Below are 14,866 nucleotides of genomic sequence, written 5' to 3' on the forward strand. Positions count from 1 at the left end.
TTTTATGACGGGCACAGAGCCACACAGTATGAGGCAGAAAGCAACAGATCCTAAAGAAAAGACACAGTCAGGGTATGGTACCCTTCATAAAATGTGAGTACTGTTCTGTATTTCTCCTACATCTCATTCCATTTCCAACTTCCTTTCTTCACTTGTGCTTGTCATTTGTTCTTCTTCACATCATTTAGGTGTGCCTTCGCCTTGTAGTTATCCTGTCTGTATAACTCAGGTGCTACACTTGTATCTCCCACTTCTCACACCAAAAAGTACTCTAACCTTCTCTGAAAGGCAACAGTACTTTCTATCACTTTAGTGATAGAGCTGCTAAATGTTGGCAGGCCTTGGACCAGACAATCTCCAGGCATCCTTTCCAACCTACTTTCTTATCCTATGGTTTTGGTTTCATACTGTGGGTTAAGCATGGACAACGGAGCATGCACCAGCCAGTTCTCCCACTTTGGGAACTGAACTGCATCTTTTATGGGTCAATTACTGGCTCTGGAATTTTTCCTGTTTGGTAGCACACGCCTGAGAAAATAGATGTTCAGTTGCTTCCCTGCTAATCTTTCAGGTTTCCAAATGTGCTCTAGGAAAACAAAAAATCAAAAGCAAAACAATTCACATCCCCCAAGCACTCTGCCATGTCTCTGCCAATAACAGAGAACTTGTTCTTTCATCCACCCCTAAAACCCTTTAGATGAGACTCTTAGGTCTGCTTTTTCTCGCCTTCAGTTGAGACTAGTCTGTTGTGTCCAGTCATTGGAAGCTGGCATCTGCACAAGAATTTTTTTATGGGACTGTGCATGTTCAGATGAAACATGCTCCAGTGTGCTCTGCTGTGCTTGTGTGTCTGGGCTAGTGTGTGCTGGGGCAGGAGGAGAGGAGCAGGCCACTCAGAAAGGGCAAGCTGGCACTTACCTAACATTATCTGAATTTTGAATGCTGGGAGCTATGTACATATCACTGTGGATATAGCTTTAGGTTTGAGTTCGGCTTTGCATAGGCTGGCAATGTACAGACTGTAGACTAATGATGGATACTGAACACCTCCCTCCCTCCTTCCTGTCCTGTCATTCAATCCTGCACTTGCTTGCTCGTTATCTCCTCTCTGCACTAAAGTGAACAACAGCTTTCCAAATAATCTGTGCTGCAACAGGAGAAAGTTCTATGATTTGGGGCACTGTATTTCTGGAAAAAAAAAAAAGTGAAAAATAAGGAAGTCAGAAAGGCATGTTCTGAATCAGACTACAATCCTAAGAGAGAGTCTCATTAACGGTGCTTGCTGCCAAATGCTTTTTCATTTGCCTTCCGAACTGTCTGCATTAATGACTACCTCCACTTGGAAGTTATTTACATAAAGTATTGTTCTCATGTCACTGCTACAGATAGCAGCTCCTCACTAGGTGAGCTGAAAAAGAAACAAATAGAGCAGGTTACAAAGGAATTCAGAAAAAGTTGGGTTTAACATGGTAATGGGAAGGATGAAGTATTTCTCCAATAATGTCCCGACCATGCCCAAGGGCAAATATCTCACCACCCTTACACGAGACCCTCACAGGTAGGTCTTCACCGTAAAGGTGCTGTTCTGTGCTAAGGTAATCTATACTTCACTAGTTCCCATCATTTGATGTGTTTACTTGTTTCCCAACTCCCAACCTTTCCTGGCAAACATGGGTGGGTCTATGAGGAAAAAAAAAGACATCCATATTCTCAAGGAGAAGTCATAGGAGAGAGGAAATTGCAGACCTGCCCAGTGTCTCGGCTCGGCAGCACTTTTCCACAATGTCTGAGGGAAAAGTGTGGTGTCTAAACCTTGCAACTGGCAGTGAAGGACTTCATACAGCTAGAGAGGTCACTAGCCTGTCTGCCAAGCCTTCTATCGCCAGACTGCTGCCACTCAGGTCTTGAATCAGCTTCAGGTGCCTGGTGGCAGATAAGCCAATACAAAATAGTCTGAAATATTGCATCATTTCCTTGAACTTCAGTAGCTTCCCAGAGAAAAGGAGACCATTCAAATATGTAATGATACTTAGGTGTAATTTAAATTCTGCTCAAAAATACTTTTTTTTTTTTTGTGCTTTCGGCCCATGACACAGAATTGACTAGAGAGATCTTATCTGAAAAGCAAACCTTATTGTATGCACATCCGTTGGTAATACAGGCCATGCTTTTACAGACAATTCTAACACACTGAATAGGCTACTGCTCCAATGGGTGCTAGACTCTGATGCTATCATTTGATAGTGAGTGACTCTTTATCTAAGCAAGAGAGAAGCAGTGTAAAGCCTATGCCTAAAAACATGTTTCACTTCACTTGTCTGCTGCTGAAATGCCAGTGCCTACTGATCTCATTCCAATATGACTCAGAGTACTCTTTATCGTTTCAATTTTTTTGCCCAAAAATATAAAACTTGATGACTTAGAATGGCTGTAATGACTGGAGCCACAAAGCTGATAGCATTTTTACTTAAATTAAGAGATATTTAGAGACATAATTGCTATGTAACTTATATAATGTGTATTTATTAAAGGTGGTGGAATAATATATACTAATATTTTGAGAAAGTCCTCTAATAATCAAATATATTAAAAATTTGGGTGAATAATTAGCTCCTTGTTAATGAACATTTTCCAGCTTTGTACGACCCATTTGTCTAATGGGTTTTGACCCTTTTCCATCGCTGGCACTTATACTGCACCAGAAATGCTCTTGCGTTGGCGACTTGTTTAGCAGCAAAATTAATTTCTATCAAAGTAAGGTTTAAATTAAAGTTAGAAGATCTTTTCTTCTTTATCTCTCTTATGCAGTTAATTTATACATAGTGTTGGACCATTAAAATGAGACTGTTTATACCAAATGAACTACCAAATCCCTTTTCAAAATGGGTTAACTTATTTGGAAGTAGACAGTATTAGCTCAGATTTAGAAGGCCCACTCCTGTATTTAACCAGAAGTAGATATTCTGGAACAACTCCCATGTAGGCAAATTTTTGTCTTCTTTCAGAGACAGAGCTAGAAATTCCTTCTTTAGGGAAATGCAGTACTATGAGAAAAATGCTTGTGTTTTAAAGTCACATAATACTACCATTTGTCAGAAAGTCTAAGGAAAACATCTTATGAACATTTATTTTCAATATGTATGATGGGTTCTTAACAGAAAACTTCAGTAGCACATCAACTACTTATGGCAGCTGAGACTCACAGTGACTTCCTAGCTGAAAACCAAATCTGAAATGGCTATGTCTAATCTCATCATAACACACTCAAAAACAAGAACCTCTCAATATACAATTTAATTTTGTTGACTGAAGCCACTATATGGCTGAACTCACTTGTTGACTGTTGATTTAATTTTGATATTTTCTTGTTCTCCAAGATCCCAACTTGTTTTGTTCTGGACAACTGCTAGTTGTAGGACAAAAATGTGTCAGTATTTTGGATAACAGTGCTTTAATAATAAAAATAAACAGTAACACCTACTGCTGTGTTCTTCAAAAATTGAGAGTGAGTTCACAGAAAATACTCTGACTCAGAAAATACATAAGCAACAGGAGCTAACTCATATCTGTGTTATATTGGAGAAAAGTAAAATCTTTGAGGGATTCTGTTCTAGTGTTTTGACACCTACTGATCAAGTCCAGAGAAGTAATAAATACTTTCACCTTATTTCAAACAGTATCTGCTTCAAGATTATAGTGCTAATTTACACTTTTGGATTGTTGTAGTTCAGCCCCAATCAGGACCAGACTATGCAGTCTCTCTCTTGCTGTCCCCACCCTCCAAGAGAATAGGGAGAAAAAGAAAAAAGAAAACTGAGGTTTGAGATAAGGACGGGGAGAAATCCTTAAAGTTACCGTCACGGGCAAAACAGACTCGACTTGGGGAAAACTATTCATTTATTACTAAAACCAAAGCAGGATAATGAGACAGAGAAGAAGATAACCTCCCCCCACCCCTCCCTCTTCCCGGGCTTAACATTATCTCTACTACCTTCCCCACTCGGAGTGGCACAGCGGGGAGGAGGGAATGGGGGTTGCGGTCAGTTCATCACACGTTGTTTCACGCCGCTGCTTCATCGTCGGGGGAAGAACTCCTCACATTCCTCCCCTGCTCCAGCATGTGGCCCCTCCCACAGGCTGCAGTCCTTCATGAAACTGCTCTGGCATGGGTCATTTCTTCCACGGGGTGCAGTCCCTCCAGAACGGCTGCCCCAGCAGGCCTCCATGGGCCACAGCCTCCTTCAGGCATTTGCCTGCCCCAACGTGGGGTCCTCCAAGGGCTGCAGGTGGATCTCTGCCCCTCCATGGACCTCCATGGGCTGCAGGGGGACAACCTGCTCCACCATGGTCTTCACCACAGGCTGCAGGGGAATCTTGGCCAGGAGCCATATTACTCCTCCCCCTCCCTCTTCACTGACCTTGGCGCCTGCAACCATTCCTCTCACAAGAAAAATTCTTCACAACAGGCAGGCAGACGCCTCTCAGGATCGCTGCACATCTCATCTTCTCTTCACTTCTTGCAGCTGGGCAGGGCCAAGTCAGGCCCAGTTGGCTGCCCGGCGGGAAGCCACAGGGTGAGGCCTGCAAGACCCACAAGACTCGCGCCTCCCCCTCTCTGCCCCCACTCAGCTGCTTCACATCTTCTTCCTTTTTTTCTTTTCTGCTTTTCCCCTTCTTAAATATGTTATCGCAGAGGTGTTATCATGGAACATTCTGCTACCAATTGGCTTGGCCTTGGCCAGCAGCAGGTCCTAGGCCTGCTGGGCCTAGGCCCAGCTGAGTCCAGCAGACAAAGGGGAAACTTCTAGCAGTTTCCTACAGAAGCTACCACCGTAGCCCTCCCCTCACTAAATAAAACAAGAACATGGATATATTGGAGTAAGTGGAGAGTCCAGAGGACTGCAGCAAGTGCAGCTTGCTGGAAACACAGCCTGTGAAGAAGAACTGAAGTAAGATGGGTTGGTTAATCTGGAAAAGACTGAAAAGACCCAAGTTAGTAGCAACCTGATCTGGTTGAAGATGCCCATGCTCCTTGCAGGGGAGTTGGACCTTTGAAGGTCCCTTCCAACCCTACCCATTCTATGATTCTATGATTCAAATCTGTAGAAGGCTTCTGAAAAGAAAAAGGGAGTAGTCAGTTCTCCATTCTTTAGAGAAGTAAGTAACACAGTGCAGCAAGGGAGTTATAAGTGAGACACTAAAGGACATTATTTTAAGAGTAAAGATTGATGTTCAGTTGAGTAGACCCAGGGAGACTACAGGCTCTTTATTACTGGCAGGTAAAAATGACTTGCTTCAGGAATGACAAAGATACCGCTGACTCTGTACTGGATAGGGGGATGAGCTGTTCTTCTAGCCTCTTTTCCTAAAATATGAAAGTAAGAAACTGATCAATTTTAAAGCTTTATAACATAGTAGGACCCTCTGATAAAACATTTTAGTTCATATTTCTGGACACATAGGAGAGATAGTTGTAAGTAGGGGGGAGAAAACAGGTGATCTCTCACAAGCTGAGATGCCCGTCTTTTGTTACTATGAGGCTTATTCATCTTTTGTTTCTATGAGGCTTATTCATCTTTTGTATCTTTGTTATGCTACATACTTAATATAGTGAGGTTTATCTTAACCTGCTGAACCTGAGTTAGATCCACATAAGACTAAATAATAGGTCTTTCAAACAATTGGTTAACAGTTTTCTTTTTTTTTCTGAAAACACTTCAGTGTTTTTTTAAAGCTTCCATTTGACAAAATGTTCTAGTTTGTTATTCCTAGAGGTAGGCAGAAAAGGTCAAACAAGACTTGGAGAGAGAAACAACCAGAAATGGCTTAAGTTTAAGAGAAAAAGATTGGAAAATATTGTGAAGAAAAAAGAAAAAGGAAAAGTACAATAGTCCTTGGAATAAACAATGCAGATACTATGCTTGGCTGAACTCTAAATGGAAAATTTTTGTAGATACTAATCAATTTTGTACACGGTAAAGCAAATATTCCCAATAGTCGGATAAAATGTAACTGGTGTTATTTTTCTAGGGAAAAAACTTGAATCTTCGTCCTCAAGTTTACAGCGGGAAGTAAATTCTGCACATCAGTACTTGCAGCAAGCAAACTGAGTGACTCAAAAGCTTTTTTTGAACCAAGAGAAGTAATGTTTCAGAGAAAGCACTTTAAAACTCCTTTTTCTTCCATATGTGTTTCCAGCTGCAACAGCTGATGGATTTGGTTATTTTTGCCCACTGGTGCTCTGAGGTCCTGGCTGTCATTGAGAAACACTGTCTGGAATGAACAAAGTGTGCCTTGTATAACTGGAAATTAGGCAAGAAGGGAGAGTTTAATCTTCCTGATTACCGTAAATACAGTTTCTAGGGAATAACTTCAAAATTAGAGCTTGTGCTTTGATGTTTCTGAAGATCATATGGTACAACCAAGCATCAGCTTTTGTGTTGCTATGCTCAGTCAACATGCGTGTCCTCTGGATGGATTATTTGCCAGCTCACTCTGTTGGCATGTTTGTTTGTTTGTTTTAAGTAGCAGACTGCAGTCATGCTTGCCACTGGCTATGATGTGATTTTTCACCTGAAATTCACTAATAGTCTTTTGCTGGATGTTGTCTCTCCTTCCAGAGCCAGAAGGATGTATGATGAGAAAGGTCCCCAACCCTTGCAGCGTTGTATTGCCTACTTCAGCTTCATTTATTAAATAACAGTGGTTTTTAAAGTGTTTCAAATTGGCCTGGTTGATTTTGTATCAAAATGGGTAAGAAATGCTCACCTGAGCTCTTCTGCCAGCTTTGTTCTGAAAGTAGTAACCTCAGGCAGGGGAGCTATGATAAATGGTGAGAAACTGTAACACATAAAAACTCCAGAGACTTCCCTGCAGATATTTTTTTTTTCTAGAACTGTAGCTTTGGTTGATTTCCAGAAGTGCTAAGATCCAAAACATGTGTTGAAGCAGAAAGAAACTTGTAATGAGACTGGAAACAGTCTCATGAAGTCACAAGAAAAGTTCAGTTCAGAAATGTGTTCAGTGGCTTTGAAAACAAATTACGTATCCTACTGATAGAGCAGAGAAGTATTTAAGGTCATAAAATGATCGTGAACAGAAATTATATCTTACACTCTTAAAAGAAAAAAACTTTGTGTTTTCTTGTTTTGCTGCTTCCTCCTTGAATAGATTTTTACATTTCCAAGAGTAACATCTTATCAAATAGATGGCATGTTCTGATATTTCAAATGCTTTATTTAATTGCCAAGATCATATGATGGTTGCCTCTGTCTCCAGCGGTTGAACTTTGCCCTTATTAGAGCACTGTTATTACTTTATACAACCACACAGAAAAGTTGGAAGTGGAAATGAAATTAATTTTTTTTACACAATGCCAATTAATAGTTTTCTGCATAGCAAATTTGCTTTCATATGTCTTTCAGTTCAGATGATATCTGCAATGTACAAGGTCCATTATAAATTGGCAGATTAAATTCAGGAATCCCTGTGTGAAATTCTATGGTTTATATGCAAGAGTTTCATATAATTAACTGGTTAATGTGAACTAATAATTTGCTATGTTCTCCTCTGTTATGCTTATTCCAGACTTCCAAATAAGTTATAGAATTCCAGGACCTGGAAATAAGCTTTTCTAAACATATAAATGACCTGCAAACCTCCAAAACCTGATCTCCTGAGTGCAGAGCTGCTATACAACATGACTTGTTTCTTTGATGCTGCTTTATTAATTTTTTCGATTGCTTGCTGTCACTATATACAGAGCTAGGCAAATTTAGTATAATTTAAAACATTACCATTATTTTTGTGAAAGCTATTTAAATTTTTGTTACTGTTCAATTTCTCAGTTATTTTATTTTTCTAATCTTAAAAATGCAGAAAAGTAAAATTTTGCAGTTTCCACTGTCATTATATTTAGACATGATATTTACAAAACCATCAGGAAATTTGTCAACAATCTCAGGCTGCGTTCAGTCATACTGACTTCCTGCACTGGTGCTTATCTTTACATTTTCTTTAGAACTGTTGCAGAATTTTTGCTTCTTTTTTTTTTTTTTAACATAAACGATCAGGCACCCGCCTCCTCATCACTGCACACAAGGAGAACAATGGATATTCCTCCTGTCACTCAATAGCTTAATTATTAACTATTTACCTGGGAAGGAGCAAAAATTAAATAAAGGGCTTCTCAACTGCCTGCTCTCCAGGCTGGGAGTGAGACTGTGCACCTCTCTCCCTTTGAACTTGCTGTGCAAAATATAGTGCAGTGCTCCCAGGACCAGGGCAGAGGGAAGCTTAAGAGAGGCACAGCATGGCTTCCCACAGCCTGTGGAGCAGCACTGCTGGTGTGAGGTGAAGACGCAGTGGATGCTTTTTGCCCCTCGAGGTTGTGTGCTTCCCTGTTGGTGTCTGACTGGTCAGAGCATGCAAGCCTGGCTCGTGGAGAGCCAGAAGAAGGTGCAGGCAGTGCTGGGCCAGGTGCACTGCATGTCTTGGTCAGGAAACACGTGCTGCTCCTCAGCCTTGGATGCGGAGTTAGGGGTGGGAAGAGTACGAGACTTGAGTCAACTCATGGCTGGAGAGGCGAGGGTGACATGACGTGGTGGGGGTGCAGCAAGACAAAATACACCAAAATGAGCTCAGGCTATAATAAGTCTAAACAAGACCAACAAGAGGTTCACCAGAAGGAGAGGTTAGACTTCAGTCAGTTTGTTCATGCAGTTTTATCAACAGGAACTCTATGAGAACCGATCGCACAAACAAACATCTGAGGAACTTGACCAGCTGTTGCTATCTTAAATCTGACGGCCAGATATTTTTAAGATAAAACAGGGTTAACATGTAGTGTAACCTTTTTTATTTCCTCTGAGGAAAAACTCTCACGGAGTTTCTGTGCTCACAGCCTGCATACGCACAGCTGTGCAGTACACTTCACAGTCAGACTAGCAGTACCCCAGTTATAGCTGTACCATGTCCACATCTGGTGGTCCTGGTGACCTCATCCTTCATCTGAGTTACAAATGCAGCAACTTTTGAGATTAAGCCATCTGGGACAACTTCAGAAGCCTAATCTTTTACTAAACAATTTGAAGTATTTTCTTCCTAAATACTAACTCAAATGTTTACTGCCTACATAAAAACTGCTAATGGTAGGGCTGCTAAGCGCAACTGGGATACACGAGGCTTTAATTGCAGAGTATGACTCAACAGGAGAGCACGGGGAATTGGGATGGGGGCTGAAGGAGGGACTGGATAGCTACAGGACACAAAGGTGTATGAATGCAAGAGAGGAAACCTGGGGCTTTGGGGAGTTTCCAGTTGTGGTCCAGATTGAAATGTAGATTTGTTTGAGTCATGCAACCTGGAGCCAGTTTTTGACTCTCAGTGAAATACCCTTGATGGCCTATATGGAAATAGAGATGGATTCATTATAGGTGCCCCCAGGGATGTGATAGGTGTGTGTGGTTCTGGCACGTGCAGCCACGGAGCAGGAAGGGTGATGGTGCTGAGCTGCCGGTGGCTGGGGAGTGCAGTGCAGGGTGGGGCATCCAGTGAGCCTTTTGATCAGCGCATGGGATTTGGCAATCGTGAGGCTCATTTCTCGCGAACGGTTGGATTTGTGAAGAGATTCTGTAACGTGCAGCCATTCCTTCAGGGTGTATGACTGAAGTTCATGGTAGTTACCTGTAAAGTTTGCTAAATCCAAACACTGGCTCCTCCTCCACACCTCCAGCACCCCCCATCCCACACACAGGCACACACTACACTACAGGTACATTATGCCAGCTTAAAACTCTTGTGTATCAGCGATTCTATTTGTAATGTACTGAGTACCCAATTATAGCACGTAACAGCATTGTTCATTTGTACAACTCTTTGTTTGATCCAAAGGTTAATGCATTTAAAATAAAATCAAGAAAACACAATGCTTACTGACTGAGGCATACTGGACATACCGGAACAGTATGAAACAAGACTTAACATCAAACTGCTGAGTGGTATAGCCATGTTGATGGGATATTTTCTTCTCAACTTCCATCAAAGGAGCAATTGCCCCAAAGAACTCATTGCATTATTCTTAGGGATGTGACTCAAAAGATTCAGATGCTATGTCTTTGCCTTCACTGATGCTATTAATTGGCTTTGAGACACATCCCCATTTTGTCATTTCTAAAGGTGAAGGCTGTTCTGTGTTTTGTTAATGATGACAGCACTGCTGTGAAAAAGGAAGGTCTAAAATATTTAACTTTAAGAACATGACAGATTAAATAACCTGTGGGGTCCTAATAATCATCAATCACAATGTTGGAGATGACAAGGTGAAATTTCTAAGATGACATTTTGTCACTTGGGGTAATCACTGAAACTGACAAAAGCTATACATTCTGCTCTGCAGCTTCTTTACTCTAATTGGGCCAATTTTACTATCATGCTATTATCCTGTGCGGCAGAACTGGTGACAAACAAAGAGGCTTTTGTGATCTCAGTTGAATATTTTTCCATGAGCTCAAGAAAATATCTTCTTTGCCAAAAAAGAATGAAAATTGTCCCTGTATTTTGTGACTGGCCAGAAGCCCAAGGCTCACGTCTGTCCGGAAAAAGTCTGATCTGTATTTTTAGTTCCTGCTTGCTTATCGTGGGATCTTGCAGAAAGGGCCACATGTAAAGGGAACTATAATCAGATTTGGGATTTTTCCTGTTACATGTTGAAATAACGTTCCCCAGGATATGATGGAGGAAAAAAAGTGCTAAACTTCCATTCTCTCACTCATCACAATTTTGGCAGTCTTCTTTAATTTAGCCTTATTTTCTACTACGAACCAGCACATAAAAATTCCATTTAAGCATATAGCAACATGGAACTCGATTGTGTTAGCACAAGCTTCATTGTAGTTATTGGGAAACTTAATTCCATTTTAGAAAAGTTTGAATTTTTGAATAAAATTTATCATCAACGGCTACATGAAGAGTAGTAAGGAAGAGGTTTTATAAGTTGCTAATGTAGTGTGAAATCCTGAAACAACCCATCTCATTAAAACTAAAAACATCTTATGTATTACCATTCTGAAACTCTAGGCAAAAATATGTTTAGTAATGCACATTTGTTAACATGGAATAAAAGTACACTGGAGTGTAACGTGAAGTGTATGTGGAGTGGGCATAAATACTGCTATTTCATGGAAATGTTAAGCTGTTCAAATGTATTGCTATCAAGAAACAGCCGTTTATTACAATAAGCATTGTTTTTCTGCATGACAGAAGTAGGAAAATTACATTATTAACACTCATTATGCCTGGGACAGAGCTTGTCTTTGTTTTCGTCCACTGAACAAAATGTTTATATTAATTGTTTTGGAGACACTTAAATTGGAAAACTGAAGGTAAGTATTTATTTTGATCCTTTAGCACATTTTAGTCTCCAGAGTTCAGATTAAGTGGTGGTGGTGGTGGGAAGTAGTTAGTTAGCATTATGTAAAGCACCAAAAACTGTAAGTCAGACTACTATCACCATTATGGTGGTGTCTCTTTGGCTGGAGGGTTACATCCGTTTTCCCAGACTTTCAGTGTTACCCTTTACTCCACCTACAGATGTTAAAATTACCAGCTCCTGACTTGAGCAAGAGTTGCTTTAGTTAGCCAAGAGCTCTTGTAACTCATTTCCAAGTACCCTGCTGTTAATCCTGCCTTCCTGAACTTCCAGGTCAAGTCTGTATGCTCATCTTCAACCTCTGCAGCTACGTTGTGCTCACCTCTCCCTAGCTGAACCAAGTGTCCATTGCATCTCCGACCCACTGGAGCCACCAGTGCTACTCCTTGGGGAATGACTTCTGCTACACCATCAGTGCGGAGCTCCAGTGCTCCACGGCCTTCTTCAAGTCCATCAGCTCTGCATTTCTTGTTGTGTCCTGACCAACAGCCACAGCTCACATGCTTGTCCATGCCTTAAATTTTGCCATCCCCAAGTCCTGTTCCCCTGTCTCCCAGCCCATTAATCCAGCTCTCCACTCCTTTTCATCAGCCCTGTTTGTTCCTCACTCCTATTTGTAAACCCCCTATATCTGCCTACTGCAACTTCACCTCTCTTTCTTCCAAGGCTCCTTACCTCTCTCCAAGGTAGGTTGAAAGCCTCAGTAGGTTTATCTCTTCCTCTTAGGCTGGCATCCTTTCATTCGCTTTCAGGAACAGAGGGGTTCCAGAGCTCCCTGAGCAGCTCAGTTTTCCCTCCCAACCTCATCCCTGTCCTGGGCTTCTTACCAAAAAACCACAATAAACTGTTGAAAACTGAAAGGAAGGATGACATTCTTACACGATAAGCTCTGGTTTCAGTTGAAAAACCCTGTTATAAGCAATAAATTTCTGAGTTAGTAAATGCCACTTAATGCAAAACAAATGCATCAACAATATTCAGGCTTTTTAGTGGTAAATTAAGTTAAAATTCCAATACGTGACTAGTAGCAAGAATGGGACGTGAAAAACTGCCTAAAGCAGGGCACAAGTTTAAGCCCATTAAGGAGCTACAAGAAACTTTTAATTCTGAAGTTGGAATAATTTTCATAATTGCAGCTACACTATGGATCAGCACTGAAGGCTGATAATGAGAACATATACTTTGGTGGTAGAGGACTTCAAAATGCATGATTAAGAAATGAAATGTATTTTGAAAAAGTCCGCATTTGGTAGCATGCATTCTGGCAGAAAATTCTTCCAGGAGATGATAGGACTTAAAAAAAAGCTCTTAAATGGGATTGACGCAAAGGAATACACTAATTATTTGGCAGTGCATAATATCTTTATTTAGAACAATAAAGCATATGTATATAATGTAAATTCCAAATTTGAACTGGTATAAAAAAGGATCAGGGAAAACATCTATCTTTAAGAGGACACATATATACATACACATCACATTTTATAAACTTTGTTGATTACCTTCAGTCAGAATGTAACTATGCAAAATTGTGCTGAAAATTACATTGAAATAAATGAATTTGCCCATGATACAACCAGCAAACGTCTGTGTCTCTAGCACTAAAGAGTCTGAAGTTTCCGCGTTCCATCAATTTGATAACATAATAGCAACATGCCACCATTACTGTAGATCTGCATTTAATAGACAGTTGAATCAGATCCCTGAATTGAAGAATGTTGGATAATTCTTAAATGTAAATCTAACTCAAAATATCTGTATTTTATATATATGGTTAGCTTTTCAATGTAATAGCTGTATTGTGTGTACTGAACAGTTTCAGCATATTACAAAGAGAGAGCAACAGAGAAAACGGAGCAGTGAAGATCAGAATCTACAAAATGTGCAGGTTGTACACACACTCCACAGTAGAGCACATTTTATAAGCTTACTTATCAAATGACCTTGTGATGAAATAAGTACCATTAATTTATTCAAGTAAACGCACACCTAAAGTAGTACATTGAGTTACTCAGTATATCGCTATCTGCTTTTTATTCTCACAAGGCCACTATTAATTGCATGCAAAGTTCAACTACTTCAAAGGAAACCTAAAAATGTTAGTTTCTCCTCACAAAACCACAGACATCCGAAACCCAAATTTTGTTGACTTTCATATAAAAAATACAACACTCGCTTTTCCCAGTTTCTTTTTAAGAGAAAGGGCGTTCATTTTGTAACTGTATTAATGCTTGAGCTGTTGTCTACCCAAAAAGAAGACTGAAAAACTGATCACTCTTCAGAAGTTAAATAGCCCACAACTGGATAAAGAATGGCTACTTCTGCCATCACTACTCCCACTGAACAGAAACTTATTCTATTTCCTTCGATTTCAAAGACGTGTCATAATTCAGCAGAAATCCAAAATTTTACTATGTCTGAAGTAAGGGCATCCTCAGTGGGTAGACAAAGCAGCCACAGAAATTTTCAAATAATCTCATGATCACATATCCAAGTACCCTGCCATCCAGTGTATCCATGAATGTCTAGAAGCATCCTGCTTTGCAAAATGATTGAGAACATCCAATGCTCTGTTCAGATCTCTCAAAAAGGGGTGCAGAGAACAGGAAAACCATGAGCTTCAACAACAGTTCTGTTACTCCATGTATCATACTACTTTGATGCATAATTAAAGAACAATATTTGTGATGTGAAGTTGGAAGGTTTATATCTGGATTTTCTTTCTGTTCTCATGTAGTGTTAAGTTTACCTTGCTCCATGGAAGAGATTAAAGTATCTGACATTATTTGAAAGTGACTTAGCTACTATTTTAAGATGTTACTCTTGGAAGGAGAACATTTTGCAGCAGTCCATCTGGGTTTAACGTATGTTTTGATTTAAAACTGATATTTTCTATAGTGTTGAACAGTAGACTAAGGAGCCTAAAAAATTATGTATTTTGAATATCAACGAATAATTTGAGGCACTCCAATGTGCAACATTGTTGTGTATTTGATTTTTCTGGAAAAAATGGATTTAGGAAAACTAATATTCTTATGAAAAAGGAACATTAATAAATACAAGATTTTTGTTTAACTGAATATGAGAAAAATACTGTAAGACTTAAATGTGTAAACTTGCTTTGAGAACATATTGTATAGCAACATGAAGTATTTAAGGTTTTTTTAAAATGTGCAAGGATAATTGCTTTCATTTACTGTGGATACTTATCTGCTTTGTCAAAACCAATATGCAGTTATTCTCCACATTACCAATAAGATATAAATTTCCCATCAATTAAGTCATGCTGACATTTCTTTCAGTGTAACTCTTAAGTTTGAAATACAAAGTCTGAGGGCCTTATGAGTAAAGAACTACACAATGTCAAATGAGACTGAGTTGTAGAAGGGGAATTCTGCTGTTTGATTTTTGCCGAGCTAAAATTTGCAACGCACTTGC

This window comes from Chlamydotis macqueenii, chromosome 1, assembly GCF_036417535.1.
Source record: "Chlamydotis macqueenii isolate bChlMac1 chromosome 1, bChlMac1.mat, whole genome shotgun sequence".
In the NCBI taxonomy this organism is placed as follows: Eukaryota; Metazoa; Chordata; class Aves; order Otidiformes; family Otididae; genus Chlamydotis; species Chlamydotis macqueenii.